This window comes from Canis lupus, chromosome 20 (assembly GCF_048164855.1).
Source record: "Canis lupus baileyi chromosome 20, mCanLup2.hap1, whole genome shotgun sequence".
In the NCBI taxonomy this organism is placed as follows: domain Eukaryota; kingdom Metazoa; phylum Chordata; class Mammalia; order Carnivora; family Canidae; genus Canis; species Canis lupus.
In genome coordinates this window covers 49,078,112-49,095,421 of record NC_132857.1, presented here as the reverse complement: position 1 = coordinate 49,095,421, position 17,310 = coordinate 49,078,112, and the positions used below count along the sequence as shown (strand labels likewise).

At 34.5% G+C, this 17,310-nt stretch overlaps 1 protein-coding gene and 1 long non-coding RNA gene across 4 annotated transcripts in view; both read left to right on the top strand.

Moving 5' to 3' along the window:
- LRP1B (LDL receptor related protein 1B) overlaps positions 1 to 17,310 on the top strand; it is a 1,825,680-nt gene that overhangs the window by 454,464 nt on the left and 1,353,906 nt on the right. The window lies entirely within an intron of this gene.
- LOC140611943 (uncharacterized) overlaps positions 1 to 17,310 on the top strand; it is a 106,465-nt gene that overhangs the window by 22,997 nt on the left and 66,158 nt on the right. The window contains exon 2 of one of the 3 annotated variants that reach the window (XR_012013257.1): positions 12,603 to 12,656. The exons of the other annotated variants lie outside the window; for them this stretch is intronic. This is a non-coding gene — a long non-coding RNA (uncharacterized lncRNA). The remainder of the gene's footprint in view (positions 1 to 12,602; positions 12,657 to 17,310) is intronic. 3 annotated transcript variants of the gene reach the window in all.

The window sequence follows — 17,310 nt, the reverse complement described above, 5'->3', positions numbered from 1 at the left end:
TCCAAACAAACTGAAAAACAGAAAATTATATAACTCACAGCCATTTAGCCACCCGCCCTCAAATTTAATTAATGTTGATATTTTACTATATGACTTTGGATTTTTTTTTCAAAGAAATATTATATTTTGGATGCAGTTAAGTCACTCCTCATTTGATTCCCATCCCTTCATTCTAGAAGGTTGACTATAAAAGTGGGTATGTACCATTCCCACTATTTTTATATGTTATTATATTTATAAATGATATGATATTGCTTATATCTTTTATATCTACCAAAATCATATCCAAGTATTAATAGACTTTTGTACATATGTGAATACATGAAGATCATGTTCATTTATGTTAACTTTATTGTTCCGCAGCATGAATATATCACAATTTATCCTTTCTCATACTGATGAACATTTGGGTTGTCCAGTTTTTACCCTTATAAACAATTTTGAAATAATTATGTTTGTGTGTATTATTTGCTTACATGACATTATCTCCTTAGATGGAGCATTGATGGCAAGAGGGTACAGCATATTCAGTTTACTAGGGGTAGTCAAATTGTTTATCAAAGTGATTGAACCAATTTGCACCTACATCAGCAGTATAAGCATATTCCCTTGTTCTCCACATCTTTAACAATGCTTATTTTCATCAAAATTTTAGAGTAGTGCTTATTTGAGGGCTATAAAATGGTTTTTGTATTTTTTGTTACTGCATGGCAAATTGCCCCAAACCATAGTGGGTTAACATAGAAAAACATTTATCTCATAATTACAGACTTAACCAATTATCTCTGCAAGTTTTCTCACAGGCAGCAAACAGGTGCTGGCTGGGGCTAGGTTTTTATCTAAAGGCTTTATTGGAAGAAGATTCACTTCTAGCCTTACTCATATGGTTATTAGGATTTGTTTCTTTCTATGCTGTTATACTGAAGTATGTGTACAATATTCCTCATTGACTATTGGTAAGAAACCTTCCTCCGTTCTTTGCTACATGTGCCTTTCTGTAGGGCAGCTAATATAGCAACTAGTTTCACTCAAAGCAAGCAAGAGAATTAGCACAAGTTCCAGGGAAGTAACAGTGTGCTTGTCACCTTATCTCCTGTAAGAAACCTCTCATGCTTTGTCATATTCTATTAATTAGTAACTGAGTTACGAGGTCAAGTAAGAAGTAATGAGGTCTAGCCCACACTTAAGGTAATTATATAGGGGCATGAACACTAGGAAGTAGGTATCACTGAAAATCTTAGAGACTGCCTACCACAGTATTTCAGTGGAGTGTTGTTAACATTTCCTGATTATTAGACGGTCATCTTTTCATGTTTTCGACCATCATGGATTCTGTTTTGTGAACCACCTGATTATAATTTTCCTATTTTTTATCAAGTCACAGGTTTATTTGCTTTACCTCTAGTGTGTGTGTGTGCGTGTGTATGTGTATATATATGTATATGTATATGTATATGTATATATATAATTAAATATATACTAATATATACTGGGTACTAATATATTAATATATATTAGTATATAGTATATATTAATATGTATATACTGGGTACTAGTTTATATTAGTATATATTAGTATATAATATATATTTATATACTGTGTACTAATATACATATTATATATATTATATGTACTATCCCAGAATAGTGTAAATATATTATGGGTAGTATTATTGGTTAATCTTGAGCTGGAGCCCCTTTACTCCTTTGCCAGCTTTGATTTGATATCCTTTCCCACACATTTTCCCTACCCCATTACCAGAACCACTTTCATAAAGTCATCATTGATTTTCATATTGTTAAATTCAGTGGATGTTTTTCAGCTCCCATCTTAATTGACTTGTTGGCAGCATTCAATACAGATGAGTAGTTTCATTCATTTATCTTAAAAATACTTCTAGAGTCACAACTTTGTCAGGTATACTATTTGTTCTTGGCTTTCATGACACTATCATATATTGGGTTTTCACCTTCCACTATGGCTGCTATTTGTCATAGTCTTTTGCCAGTTTTTCTACCTTTACTTGACCTCAAAATGTTTGAATTTACTGGGATTATTCCTGACATTCTCTGGTGATTTTATTCAATCGTGTGGATTTACATGTATCATTATGCCAACAATTCTCACATTTATATCTCCAAAACCATTCATTAATCTCCTTTATAATATATTCACTTGGATTCCTCATGACCTCTCAAACCTAAATCTGCTTAAGTCAGAAATTTTGATCATTTTTGTACCACAGTTGTATCACAAATTTCATCCAGTTGGCGTACCAGAAAACCAGGATTATCTGTGACATCTTCTTGTTTTAATAAATGTGAAGTCCTGTGTAATCTGTGTATGCTACCAACCCAAACCTCTTCTATCCACTCTTACCACTCCATTTCTATGGCTGTCACCTTAGCCATGCTACTTTTTTCTAAGACTGCAACATTGTCTCCCACTTTTTTTCTTATGTTTCCTCACCTTTTTTAAAACATAAAATCCATAGCAGGATTTTTTTAATGTAAAAATATAGCACAACTCTCTTGTAATAACTTCCTAAAGAATTCCTATTAAGATTCTGAGTGTTCAGTGAGAGACCTCATTGTAGACATTGCACACAGTGCTTAACTTAGGCTTCCTGTCATATCCATCCTCAGTTTTTCCCCACTTTGTTGCTCTAGTCATATTGAGTTTCTGTCTTTTTGTGTAAAATCCCAAACTACTTCCAAACTCAATGTTTCTGAAACTCACAATTTTCTCTACATGAAGAAATCTTTCTCTCTATGCCTGTCTATCTTGTACTCATTCTTCAGATTTCAATGAAATGTCATTTCTTTGAAAAATTCTTCCCTACTTTTCCAGTCCAAATTAAATAATTTAGTGTCTAGGCATGATATTATTTTTTAACATATCACAATTTTTATGATACACTGATTTATAATTATTTCGGTACTTGCTTAATTAACCTATGCTTCATCTATAGACTATGGTTATATAAAACCCAGGCTCATATATGTAGTAGTTTTGGATTGCTAGATCCTAGAATATTGCTTGGTCCAAGGCTGGCACTTAATTAATATTTGTTCAATGAATTGCTGAATGTACTGCTAGCTCTAACTCCAGAGGAGCTTTTAATCCCATTGGTACAAAATTAAAGAGAAATACAAAACTGAAAACTAAAATGTGAGTCATGGTCATTAAAAATACTCTGAGGGAAAGTTTCATAACCTTGTTAGCCATCCGTTTCTCATTATTAAATGAAGGGTTTAACCTAGATCAAGTCTAAGGTGGTTTTTACCTCTAAAATTAAACAATTCTAACTGCTGGATCAGGAAGAAAATCAATGTGGCTAAGGAAAATATTATGAAATTTTGATGATAAAATCTATAATAGAGAAGTAGGAATCAACCTATGTATTTGGAGATAGTGAGTTAGGCCAGCTGCCTGGAGTAAAGGACTATTTTGGTTTTAGTGGAAGAGGTGATTGCATGGAGCAATTGTGTAAGGTATCTAAATATGAGGACAAGTATTTGGAATTTGAGTAGCCACAACACATTGCAGGATTTTGACTCCAACATGGACTGTACATTATATTTTAAATCTATTCAGTTAAGTAAGCATGTATTGATTTTGTGTATGTGCTGGGCACTGGCAGGAACCAGCAATACAAACATGAATGAGACATGGCCTTTACCTCTGTGTATGTCAGAATAAGACTGTCACTAGGGTGACAGACTTAAAAATGAATACTTATCATATTTCATTATAAAAAAGAATGTATGAAAGAAATATGTACATAACTAAAAATGCAACGTGTTCAGAATTCTTTCATAACAAAAGGCAGTGTTGTATGGAGGAAAGATTGTATTTCATGTAATCATATATTTTGAAGAAGACCACTTCTAAAATCTAGCCATTTTGGAAAGATGTGGGTATAAATTTGAGATCACTTGTAACTGGGTAAACTTACCTCTTTACATCACCTCTCCAGAACTCAGTTTCTTTATATGTAACACACACGCACATAATAAAAGATTGGTGAAAGAACTGGAAATCTGTTACTAATGTTAGACAACATACCAGTGTACCAATGGATTTGACCATGTAACTAATGTGAATCAGTGAAGAAATGATGCAAAATTTAACCAAAGATGTAAGGACAACTGTTTCACCATTTTGGAAAAGAAAATAGATTTCTAACTTAATGTTAAAAATTATGACTAAACAGATGAATTTAAAATAAAGGCTAGAGTGTATTATGCTAAGTGAAATAAGTCACTTAAAATAAGAGAAAGACAAATACCATATGATTTCACTCGTTTGTAGAATTTAAGAAACAAAACAGATGAACATAGGGCAAGGAGGAAAAAGAGGCAAACCATAAGAGACTCTTAACTATAGAGAACAAACTGAGGATTGATGGAGGGGAGGTGGGTGGGGGATGGGCAAAATGGGTAATGGGTATTAAGGAGGGCACTTGTTATGATGAGCACTACTCCTGAAACCAATATTATGCTATATGTTAATTTACTAGAATTTAAATATAAACTTGAAACAAAAATAAATAAATGAATAAATAAAATAGTTAAAGGCTAATACTTGAGTACTTACTTTGTTTTGTTTTGTTTTTTTAGGCTTTTTTTTTTTTTTTTGAGTACTTACTTTGAATCAGGCATTTAAAATGCCATGTGCATTAATTCATTTAATACTTGAAAAATCCCAATTAGATAGATACTATTATTAATGCCATTTTTAACACAAGGAACTGAGACACCTAACAGGTTAAATAGCTTGCCCAAGGTAGCCCAGCTCATTATAATATGAATTTAAGAACTCTAGATAATGAACATGACTTCTTAACAGCCTCTATAAAGAAAGATTGAATTAAAAGTCTGTAAATGTTAGATTAAAAGTATAACATTAGAAATAATCTCTGAAAATTGTTTTCATAACTTTAATGTGGACAAAAACCTCCCCAAAACAAGAGGCAAAGCCGCATAGTAAAAAAAGTAGAGAGGATTTCAGAAAAAAATTCAAAAATATTTTATTGTGATGATGTTTGAAATATAGCACAAATGCAAAATGAAAGAAAATATTTTCAGTATATATAGTATAAAATGTGTTAATATTATTAATATACAAAGAGTTTTCAAAAATCAATAAGAACACAAATCTTAGTGTGAGAAAAATAGTATAAGGGGAAAAAACAGCAATTAACAGAAAAAAAAAAAAAGTCCTGAAACATATTTTAAAATGCTTGCTCAAATTTTTAAGTAAGTAAGATGCAAGTCAAAACAACAGCAAAAAAAATTGACAAAAACAAAATGTTAACAGTATTCAATATTGGTGACGGCACTAACATATATTATTGACATGTTTATAAATAGCTCCATGTTTCGAAATGATAATTTCTTTTATCTATCAAAATGTTTAATGCAAATTTCCCTTAATAAAGCAAATTCTTTTCTAGAAATCTACTCAGAATAGCATAATGGTTAAACACTCTGGTTTCAGAAAAACCTGGATTCAGTTTCCTGCTATACCATTAATGTATGTGTGCCCTTGAAGAAATCCCTCATTTTTATAAGCTTCAAATTACTCATTTGAAAACAGGATAGCAATAGCAAAATTGCCTCACAGGGCTGTTCTGTAGATTAAATGAAATCATGCATGTAAAGCAATTAACACATTTTAGGAGTTGATAAATGTTAAATATTATGATTATTATTAATTATACTATAGATAGGTCTCAAGTGTGAAGGAATAGCTTTATGAGAATGTTTATTATACTATAAAGCAATAATTTCTATTAATAGTATTCAGTGCAGGCTTAGAATCATTTCAAGTATCTTTGTAAAATTGTGGCAAGTAAATTGGTCCTCAGAAGGCAGGAGATGGGGAAATGTTGCTCTGTATGAGTAAAGTAACATTTGCAATGGGTATAAATTCAGAAATTTTGTAATTGTCAATAAGTAAGCCTTAAAATGGTTATTAAATAGATACCTTTATTTATCCTAATTCTTTAAAAGAAAAGAAAAGTCAACTCTCTCTACATGAAAAAAATGTTGAGTTGGCATTTTAAAACATCATTTATTTGTATTTCAAAAAAACATGACATTTCTCCTATTTGTGGATAAGTCTATGAAATATGAGCAACAGTGTGCTATGGGGCCTCAGATGTATTACTAACAATAGAGAAGATGCAATTTAAACACATGGAAATTAGTTTGGATGTAAACCTTAATGATATGTGTCTCATGAACTAACCAAAAATTCTGCCAATGGTTTATGTGCTTAATACTTTTATGAAAGGTCTAGGAGTTATTAGAAGTGTGATTCCTTAATTTGTAGATTTCACAAAATTACATAGATTAAATTATGTAGATGATGTGATCAAGATTTGAATTGATCTAAGGAATTTAAGTCACTATATTAAAATCAAGATACTATTTAACAAAACTGTAAGTGCTTCAAGTTCAAAATATCAATTACACTATTACAGAAGTTCACATAACATACTATTATTACTCATAAAAACTATGGTCCCAGATTATGGTGCAACTGTAATATATATCTATATCTATATCTATCTATCTATATAGTATAATATATATATATGCATATATATATATATCCTCACATTGTTTCACCAGCTTACCATTTTTTTCAGTGTTCAGATTATTGTGTTCCATTTTGGACAGCATATTTTAAGAGAAACCTTGACATATTGAGATATGTCCAGAGGGCACAAAAGTATGTTACAGATTTCAGAATTGAAGGAACTAGGAATGGTTTCCCTAGTGAAAAAGAAATTGAGGGGAGACATGATAGGTCTATTCAAGCATGTGAAAGTATTTCTGGAAGAACGGGGAATAGATACTCTGATATCTAAGTTTAGAGAGCATCTGAAAGCTGTAGGAAGATGAATTGCATTTTAGAACAGACTTTCTCACAATTAGAGATTTTCAACATTGCAGTGAAATTTTGTTTTTGTATTAAAATCCTAGTTGAGGGCAGCCCGGGTGGCTTAGTGGTTTAGAGCTGCCTTCTGCTCCGGGTGTGATCTGGAGTGCCGGAATCGAGTCCCACATCGGGCTCCTTGTATGGAGCCTGCTTCTCCCTCTGCCTGTGTCTCTGCCTCTCTCTCTCTCTCTCACTGTGCCTTTCATGAATAAATAAACAAAATCTTTTAATTAATTAAATAAAATAAAACCCTAGTTGAAAGTATGTAAGCCAACAGTAGGAAACCTACCTTTATGGTTATGGAAGAGGCTTTGTTTATAGGAGAGAGTTGAAATAATTTACTTCTAAGATATCTTGTAGAAAGATAAGCATGGTACAGTGAAAAATAACAATAATCTTGGAGATAAAAGGCTTCCAGGTCAAACTTACTGTACTACTCACTTGTGTTTAAGATAATTCAACTTACAGTCATGTGTAAGATTTTTTTTTTTTTTTTTTTTTTAGAGTAAGAGAAAGTCAGATAATGGTACTCAATAGGAGACTATTACAGTAATTGCAGAACTAGATTTCTGCTCTAGAGTGTCCCACAAGGACTCCCAACTCAGGTAGGAAAGGGAATTTCAGAGACCGGAATTCTTCAGGATGAATATAACTTCTCCCACTGGTTTATCTCCCATTACATTTTTTAAAAGTCTTATTCATTTCCCCTCAGCTGTGCCTGGATTATTTTGTAGTTCTTTAATAGTAAGGTCATAGAAACAGAGGAATAAAGAAGGTCTTTGTCATTTAATTTATTCTCATTTCAATAATCATCATGTATCTTATTTTTAAGCATTTTCCCCTAGCTAGTCAATGTACTTGTTTACCTTTCTCTATAGAACACTTTGCTGGCCTATGGGACTTTGATTTTGTAATTTCAGTTACAGAAAGAAGTTCAGAAAACTAGAAATAACATAGAATAGACTAATTTTGAACCCTAAGCACCTTCATCTATCTCCTGATGACTTCTCCTTCCTTTCCCTTCCCTTTGTTGCCACTCTGTTCTACCCCCATAAACCCTCAAGCTTCACCACCATATCAAAAATCTTGCTGAGTAGCTGCTGAGATGAGGAGCAGAATTATTTTTTTCAACTAAAGCTTGTCTCTTTTTTCTTTCCTCATGGAAACTTTATTATTCTCTAGCTCAATATAGTAGAAGCTGCCTTAGACCCTTAAACACAGCGTTTTGAAAATTAAGAGAATATTCTTTTTTTTTTTTTTTTTTTTTTTTTTTTTAAAATACCACTTTTATCAGAAACTTAATTTCTTTTTTTTTTTTTTTTTTAAATTTTTTTTTTAATTTTATTTATTTATGATAGTCACATAGAGAGAGAGAGAGAGAGAGAGAGGCAGAGACATAGGCAGAGGGAGAAGCAGGCTCCACGCACCGGGAGCCTGACGTGGGATTCGATCCGGGGTCTACCAGGATCGCGCCCTGGGCCAAAGGCAGGCGCCAAACCGCTGCGCCACCCAGGGATCCCAAGAGAATATTCTTAATATTTTCTGAGGGCCCTTATGTCCCCTTCCAGACAAAGCTAGGTCCTAGTTCATTAAAGGCCCTCACTTTATATTCCTATTTTTTCAGCACTGAATTACAACTAGATTTTATTAGCTGTTTATTTTTTATATAATTTTTTTAATACCTACATCTCTGCATTGAATGAGTGTTCCATGGAAGCAGACACTCTGTCAGGTTCAATGGTATAATTCCAAGATGTATCACTATGTTTGGGGCACAAGAGATATAGAAAATACTTGATGGTCATTTGTTGAATAAATAACATTTTGTTTGTGAAAAAAAAACATTATTAGATCAGCTAATAAAAGACTTGTATGTTTACTGATACCATTCACTTGTGTGTACGTGAACACACACACACATATATATATATTTATATATGTATATATTTGATTACCTACTTTATCCCAGATACTGTGCTATATGCTAAAAATAGAATATTATCTAAATCTTTGGTTTTATCTACTCAATGATGGTTTAAGGTTAGGTTCATATCAAAGAATTCTAAAAAAAAACAACCACAGTGGGATCCCTGGGTGGCGCAGCGGTTTAGCGCCTGCCTTTGGCCCAGGGCGCGATCCTGGAGACCCGGGATCGAGTCCCACGTTGGGCTCCCGGTGCATGGAGCCTGCTTCTCCCTCTGCCTATGTCTCTGCCTCTCTCTCTCTCTCTCTCTCTCTCTCTGTGACTATCGTAAATAAATAAAAATTAAAAAAAAAAAAAAAACAACCACAGTGGTGAATTAGTTTTTAATTAGATTAGGCACCCAAAAGTGCCTTATTACTGCTTTTTCCCCAACCACACTTACAACCCCTATCATATACCCTTAACCACTGACAGGTAGAAATGAATCCAGGAAATTTTGCCTTGAATAAACATCACTTCACACTTAACTTACATTTTCACATTGCTCTGCAGGACATTTTCTGAGAGTCATCTTTGCTTGGCTTTCTCCCTTTGCCTTCTAACCTCCTTCACCCTTACCAGTTTTCCAAGGGAGGATCTCCTCCATCAAACACTTGGACATGTATTTTCATCTCCTGATCCACTTCTAGTATACTTGACCTTAGATGAACTTTTTCTTCTCCTGTTTGCAACATGTTGATGAGTCTCTTACACTCAATTGTTTTCAGTAGCTATTATGAATAAAATCATTACTTCTCAAGGACCACTTTAACTCAAGAACTAGACTTCAAAATTCTTAACCACACTTATTGTTATATAATCCCTTTAAATCCCAAGTATTTCTATACAATGCTAGACTTTGCAAAATAGTAGAAAAGAGTTTATCAAGATTCACCTTCTGTTAAATGAAAAGGTCTCAAACTTTGCTGGGGACAAAGTAAACTAACCATAGCACATGTGATGACATTAAACATGAGTTTTAGTCTAATTGAAATAACTTTTAAGAGTCCAATTTGAGTAGATTTTGACAGTAATGTTAAAGCATGTGACTGTAAGACTCCAGATACCACTGGCTACAGTTTTAATCAGAGTCTGACTAGTTTGTAAATCTGTGACAATAAGAAATGACCCATTGGGACTGAACTGAAAAAAACAACTTCACACCTAATTTCACTTGGGAACTATATGCCAATGATGCCAAGATACTAGATTTATTTTGTCTTTCACTGTCAGGACAAGCTGAACTTTTAATTAGAAAATATATATTGTTTCAATATATCTGCAAAAATCTTTTATTCTATCAAAAGAGTCCTGCCTTTCCTCTAAAACATAAAAGGCATACTAGTTAATCATACTGTTAGACAAAATATTAAAATATTAAAAGGGATGTTTCCAATCCATTGTCTCTGGCTTCTCCCACATACCTCCACTCACCCCCTGTTCCCAACCTGTATCAAGTGAAAATGATCTGAAGCCTTTGGCATGAAGTTTTAGAAAATTCTTCCTATAATCCATGTACTTAATTTTCTGCATTGCAGAGGATTTGTATACATTTTTAAAATAAGATATTCTGTTTTTTCATACACAATATGTGTGGTTAAAAATCATTTGCTCACTTATTTAATTTAATGACTATTTTGTGAGCACCCACCTACTAGGTTCCTTGGACTGTGCTAGGTGGTGGGTTAAAGTGATAAACAGAAGGTCTGCTCTCAAGGAACTCAAGTTTTTATTTATTTTGTTTTTTCTGAGTATAGTTGACACAGAGTGTTGCTTTAGTTTCAGGTATACAGCATAGTGGTTCAACATTTCTATATGTTATGCTATTCAAGGAGTTCAAGTTTTAATGAAGACACTGATGCATATAAAAGCAAGACAAAGACTAAATTAGGGGAAAAAACCCAGAATGTATGCAGACCACAGATTTGTTATCCATTGAAAATAGATATGTTGAATTTTTTAACTTAGCTTATTGATGTTACTCAATAAAAGAACAGCAATGAGGGGATCCCTGGGTGGCTCAACGGTTTAGCGTCTGCCTTTGGCCCAGGGTGTGATCCTGGAGTCCCGGGATCGAGTCCCATGTCAGGCTCCCTACATGGAGCCTGCTTCTCACTCTGCCTGTGTCTCTGCTTCTCTCTCTCTCTCATTAATAAATAAAATCTTAAAACAAGAATGGCAATGAAAACATGGCACTGTTTTATAAACACTAAATAGAAGTATACTGGATTTATTATAAAAGTAGTGCACTTAAAGCAATTTCTCCTCTTTCACCTGGAAATTAGACCTCAGGCCTTATTGTGAAATTCACAATAAGGTTGTCTTTTTTTAAAGATTTTTTTAAAATTTTTATTTATTCATGAGAGACACAGAGAGAGAGAGAGAGAGGGAGGGAAGGACGGAGGGAGGGACGGAAGCAGAGAAGCAGGCTCCATGCAGGGAGCCTGATGTGGGACTGGTTCCCAGGTCTCCAGGATCATGCCCTGAGCCAAAGGCAGGCACTTAACCACTAAGCCACCCAGGCTCCCATGGTTGTCTTTAGATAAATGGATAATTCCAGTGAAACACAGTAGGCCTTATAGTGGTGACAGGAATAACTGCACTGAAGACCAAAAGATGGTAGAGCATCTTCTCTGCCCAAAGGTGGCTTCCCAGGAGGAGAACCTTGATTTGGGACCTGCAGGATGTGCATCTAAAGCTAAAAGTTAGAAGACAGAGCAAGGGATTCCAACAGGAACCATGGATAGTACAAAAGATAAGAAGCGAAAGGATGTATGTACTCAGAAATGGTGAAACATTGAATGCTAACGAAGTCTGGAAATGTGACTAAGTGATACATTCCCTAAGTGGTGTGAGGCTTTGAGGTGTTATGCTCCATAGCTGTCATTTTAACCACATTTCATGCTAGGTGCTTTATATATCATCTCTAATATCATAGCACTTCAAAATATTTTTTTTTGTTTTCTCATTAGAGAAGGGAATGAAAGCACAGAAAATTTGTTTTCTCCAGAATTTAGGTAAGAAAAGGGAAGCACAGAAAGATTAGTTTGTTCATCCATCCATCCATCCATCCATCCATCCATCCATCCATTTATCGATGCCTATATGCACATACTATATGCCAGTGCTAAAGGAGTGAAAAGAAGTGTATTCCCTGTTTTCACAGGACTTAGGCTCCAGAGCAAAGTAGAAACCCTGATATTCTTAAATATGTAATTAAAATGTGATGTGATGAAGAGGCAGTAGAGATTTCTGTGGGTAAAAATAGAAGGGTCCAGTAAGAAATAAAACTGAGATTGAACATAAGGTCACTGGGCTTAAAGCCTGTTCCCACAAGCACAAAAACCACAAGTTTTTCCAAATGTGGAGACATAGAAGCATCTTTAGGTGGTACCAAAAAAAAAAAAAAAAAAAAAAAAAAAGCATGTTGTTTTTAATAACTATGTATGTATTCAACTTACCTTCTATTTTTGTCAAGGGATATGTTTTCCATTTATGGAAGTGATGTAATATTTCCTTCAAAAATACATATATTTAAGCAAACAGAGTGATCTGGTTTAAAGTAACATACCAAGTAAATAACAGTACAAGAATACACGTGGACATAATGGAAACCCTAATTGAAGTATGAAAATCTGATTGTGCCAGTGACGCAGATGCTGTAGTTTATTCTCATTCTGATTATAGCTTTTTTCCGGATTCCTAAAATGAGACCTCTGCTATTGACCCACTAAGCATTTGGTAAGTACAGTGTGGTAGTTCATTAAAATGTAAATTATGTTAAGTGTTTCTTCGGAAACATACAGGGGAATATGTAAATAATGAAGAACAATGAGAAGCGGCCTCTTTCCCTCAGGAACTTTGCTTTTCTATTAGTTTGAACCTTATCCATAGTCATGAATCTAAAGAGGAAACACTCTCAGTAGAAAAAAAATCTGGAAGTAAAGCAAATGAGCTGAGGGCAGCAGTGTGAGACTTCCAATGGCATCTAACTAGGAGAAAGCCATCAGGGAATGCTATTGTATTTAATGAAGAAAACTGTACCAGGGTTAAATTGTTTCAATGTTTACCCCTAATTGGATCACGTGGCACATTAATGTGTTTCTCCTAGAGTTTGTCTTACTGGAGGTGTGCAAGTCAGGGTTAGATCACTTCCAGGAACAGAAACCTGACTACGAGTAATTTAAGCAAAAAAGGCAATAGAGTGTTTCCCACTAGTTTCAGGAAGGATTCTTTTTGGATCATACACCCATATCAAGATCATTCCCTGAGACCAGGGATTGATTTGTCTCAACCTGGATCACAGACAAGTTGAAAGGCATTAATGGAAGGTTATGAAAGTATATTGGCGGATTAAAAGAAAAAATTGCTTAGATAGGTCAGTATGAAAATAAAAGGATAGAACAGCTCAGAAGCCATGAGATTTGCCACCATGAGATAAAGTTTGAAATCTGTGGGCTTGTATTATAATCAAACCCCATCCTTCTCAAACTGGTCTTTCCCAAATCATTCAAGACAACATTGTTGCCTAAAAAGGGTTTGTCCCAGGCTCAACCTATTGGAACCTTCCATACCATTGGACATCGACAGCTATCCCTTCTTTTTTGAAATATACTCCTTATTCCAGGATAACATTTTCATTGGGAGTTGTCCTCTGATAACCACTCTAGTTTCTTCTGCTGATCTCTTGTCCATGCCTTTACATCTTAATAATAATTTCCTCAAGGTCCTAGTTTTCAAACCTCACATTTTCTCATTCAGCGCTCTCCTTTACTGTAATATAATGAAAACCAGAAGCATAGCTTACTTGTGATTTTTTTCTTCTGTTATTTCCTTTTTGCCAAGTATTGTAGTAGCAGTTTAGAGAAATGATTTGATATTTTCTACTCCTGACTTTAAATTCCACCTATATGTTATTGACTCTCAAATATATTCCTCCTGAATCTAGTCCTGAATACTTATATTTCCAAGGAAGTAGTGTATTCTTCTCCCTAGTGGCTCACTTCAAACTCAAGTTGTCCCAAACTGGACCTTCTCCAAACCTTCTTTGTCCATGTCATTTCTGTCTCAGTAACCACCTGTGTCATCTACTTGGTTATCAACTTATAAGTCATCATTGATTCTTTCTTCTTCCTCACTGCCCACCACACATTATTTTTAACTACAAATGCTATCTGTCATCTGGGTTTATTCCCTCAGCTTTTGCTTTAGTATAAATTTAACCCAATGACTGTTTTTGCAAATACAGTTTTATTAGAATGCAACCACACTCATTCATTTACATATGTTCTACAGTTGCATCCTTGATACAATGGCAGAATTGAGTAGTTGCAACAGAGACTTTATAGTAAGAAAATCCTAAAATATTTACTTATCTAGCTCTTTACAAGAAAATTTTGCTGAATTCTACTCTAGGATAAGCACTTATTATCTCTTCTTTGGACTAATGCAGTGGTGCTCCATGTTGTCCCCTGGTATCCATTCACCCAGGCCTAACTTGTCCTTCACATCTACCATGGTTTATATTTGCCCTGTGATAGCTCAAGTTTAAAAGGAGTTAATGCAAAAACTATGATGACTGTCCATTGCTCAGATAAAAATTGTTAACCCTATGTAAGTTCTGTGTTGCTGAATAACAGATTACTCTAAAAGTTAGTACTTCTGTGGTTTGGCCGGGCAGTTCTTATACTGTTCTCACATGATGGCACTTGTGTGTCTGCATTCACCTGATGGATAAGATGAGAACCAGGTTGCCAGGATGGCTGGGTCATTCCTTCTTTGTAGTTCCTACAGGGAGACCAGCCTAGATTAAGGATGGATTCTAAGAAGCAAGCCAAACCCTGCTGCACACTCTTATAATGTGCTGGTTAGTGGCCCAATGGCTAAAAAAGTCATGTGGCTAAGTCTAGAATGAATATGAATGACCATATAAGAGTGACAGTCCCAGGAGGTATGACTGGGAGCTAACCAGTGCCAGTTTGCTGAACCCTCTTAGCATACCTTCAAGGATTTTCCCATAATTTCTGGTTCCGTTTATGACTCATATCACCAGTATTAATTTTTAAGGAGCTATCAGCTCTTATTTGAACAAAATCTCTGAATATGTTATGCCTTTTCTTACATCTATGCCTTTCCTCATTCTTTCTTCTTCCTTGATTTTTTTTCCTTCTCTTACTTTGTTCCCACATCGTGCCTGCCAATGCTAAGAATTCTTTAAGATATATTATTTCAAATCTCCCTGCTTCTCTGAGGCCCTTTCTGCAGACTTGATCTTGTCTCTATACCAGCATGTAACCATTCATGGCAAAGCAAGACAATTATCACTTTGTGGCTCCTTTCTGCATATCTGTCTCCTGCTACCTTGTGAAAAAAATCTCAGGAAAGGAACTTTGTCTCGATCAAAATTTTGTATGTCCAAACCCCAAAATGATATATCATCTATTTTAACACATCTTGGACACTCCATCAGTGACTGGGGCCAGGAAGTACAGCAGGGACCTGATATTAAATAGTTTAACATCTGAAGACAATATAGAAAAAAAATTCCATTTTCTCTTGCAGAGTAATTTCTAATTATGTTGGATTTTTTTTTAGGGTATATAATACATGGCGGTGACAGAGGGTAAAATTCTCAGCTTTATTTCAAATCGCAGGAAACAGACGAGGCCAAAAGCATTTGCACATAAAATAGAATGGGATTATGAGCTTATTCAAGCAGGGAAGAAGGTTTTATCTGTGATAATGCCTTAGTGCTGAGAAAAATAAAAGTGATTTCTTGTTAAGCAACATGGACGTTGAGAAACCATGGTATTTTTAAGCTCGTAGTGGTTTTTTTCTTTCATTATATTAAGTATGAGCAGAGAGCTTCAACTCAGCAAGCGTTGTTAAGCACTTTCTGTTGAATGTGTGGCAATGAGACAGTGCCTTGGAAAAAAATAAAAGCATATTTATATATGTTCACACAAACACAGTGATATAAATCTAAAGGTTTCCTTCTACTTAAAAGTTTATGTAGGAGAGAAATTATATATATATAGATATGACACAAGACTAAAGATGACCAATTACTGCCACAGAAGTATGAAAGTTCTGAGAACAAAGAAGAAAGAAGTTCCAGATAAGATTTAGGTAATGGCTGCAATTCTAAGCATCTTCCTTTAAGAGATGAAGATTATTATAAAAACACAAATTACCACATTTTGATTAAATAATAACTTTAATCAGACCGTACCCATGCAGGTCAAATACAGTCTAAAGACTGGCTGGCCTGGGTAAGTTTTATCCAGATAATTGTTCAGACTTAAAAACCAGGAGGTTTCAAGTGAAACTGTGGACCTCTGAGTGACTGAAAAGCATTAGAAAATTTGGCAACACAGCAGCTCCGTTCTTTCATGCCAATGGACAGCAAGAGCTGAGTATTAGTTGTCATTTAGGCTGGGCATGAATTGCCCCGCTTCCCTCCTTCACCACACCGTTACGCCTGCCCCACTGCATGTTATCCACTTAGGTCTCATAGCATTGCAGTAAGCAAGCCCAGAAAGGTTTGAATTTTATTGTTTTGAAAACTAACTCATGTGGAGATATTGACATTAACATATCCTCTTACAATGAAACATTCTCAGCTACATTTCCTTCACTTATTAACTATTATCTCCAGTGTTATGTGTCTAGGTTACCAGAACTTCTAGCTGAGAAGCTGTTTGTTATCCCTATGAGAATCTTTTTTTTTCCTTTCAAATGGTATATATTAAATTTTCTTCCCCACGAAATGAAATAGTTTCTTTGACCAGTTGCTTGGGTCTGATATAAAAATAGAATCATACCAGAAGAAGTAAATTAGCATTTCAACAAGAATATTTTCACTTGTTGTACTGTATTTAACACAGTTGCTAGGCAGATTTGTGGATGACGAAACCTTCTAGAACATCATCTAGACTTCACTTAATGGTAGGAAATAGGGCTGAAGGTATCAGTTGAGAAAGTAACCTGTAGAATATTAATTTGAGTAAGAGAGGATGCTTTCATTAACAAAAGATTATTTCAGAAAGACAATAATACATGGAAAGTTACATGGAAATTTAGTGCTTTTAAAGCTACAGATGGATCAGTTGCCAACAATAACATAAATATATAACACAGAGATTATTCCTAAATTCACCAAAAAACCCCACTACTTTTGCATAGCCTCCGATGATATCCAAATTGGACTCATGGATGCCTTTAAAATTTGGCCCTTGTTTCAGCTCAAATTAATTAGTTATAAATTACTGAGAAGAGGGACATATAATTGAAGCAACGATGACAGGCTTTTACTAACAATAGTGTGAGTAACTTAACAGAGGCCCTTGAAATTTAGTTAATTTGAACTCTAATGGATCATCATACCTATAGAATA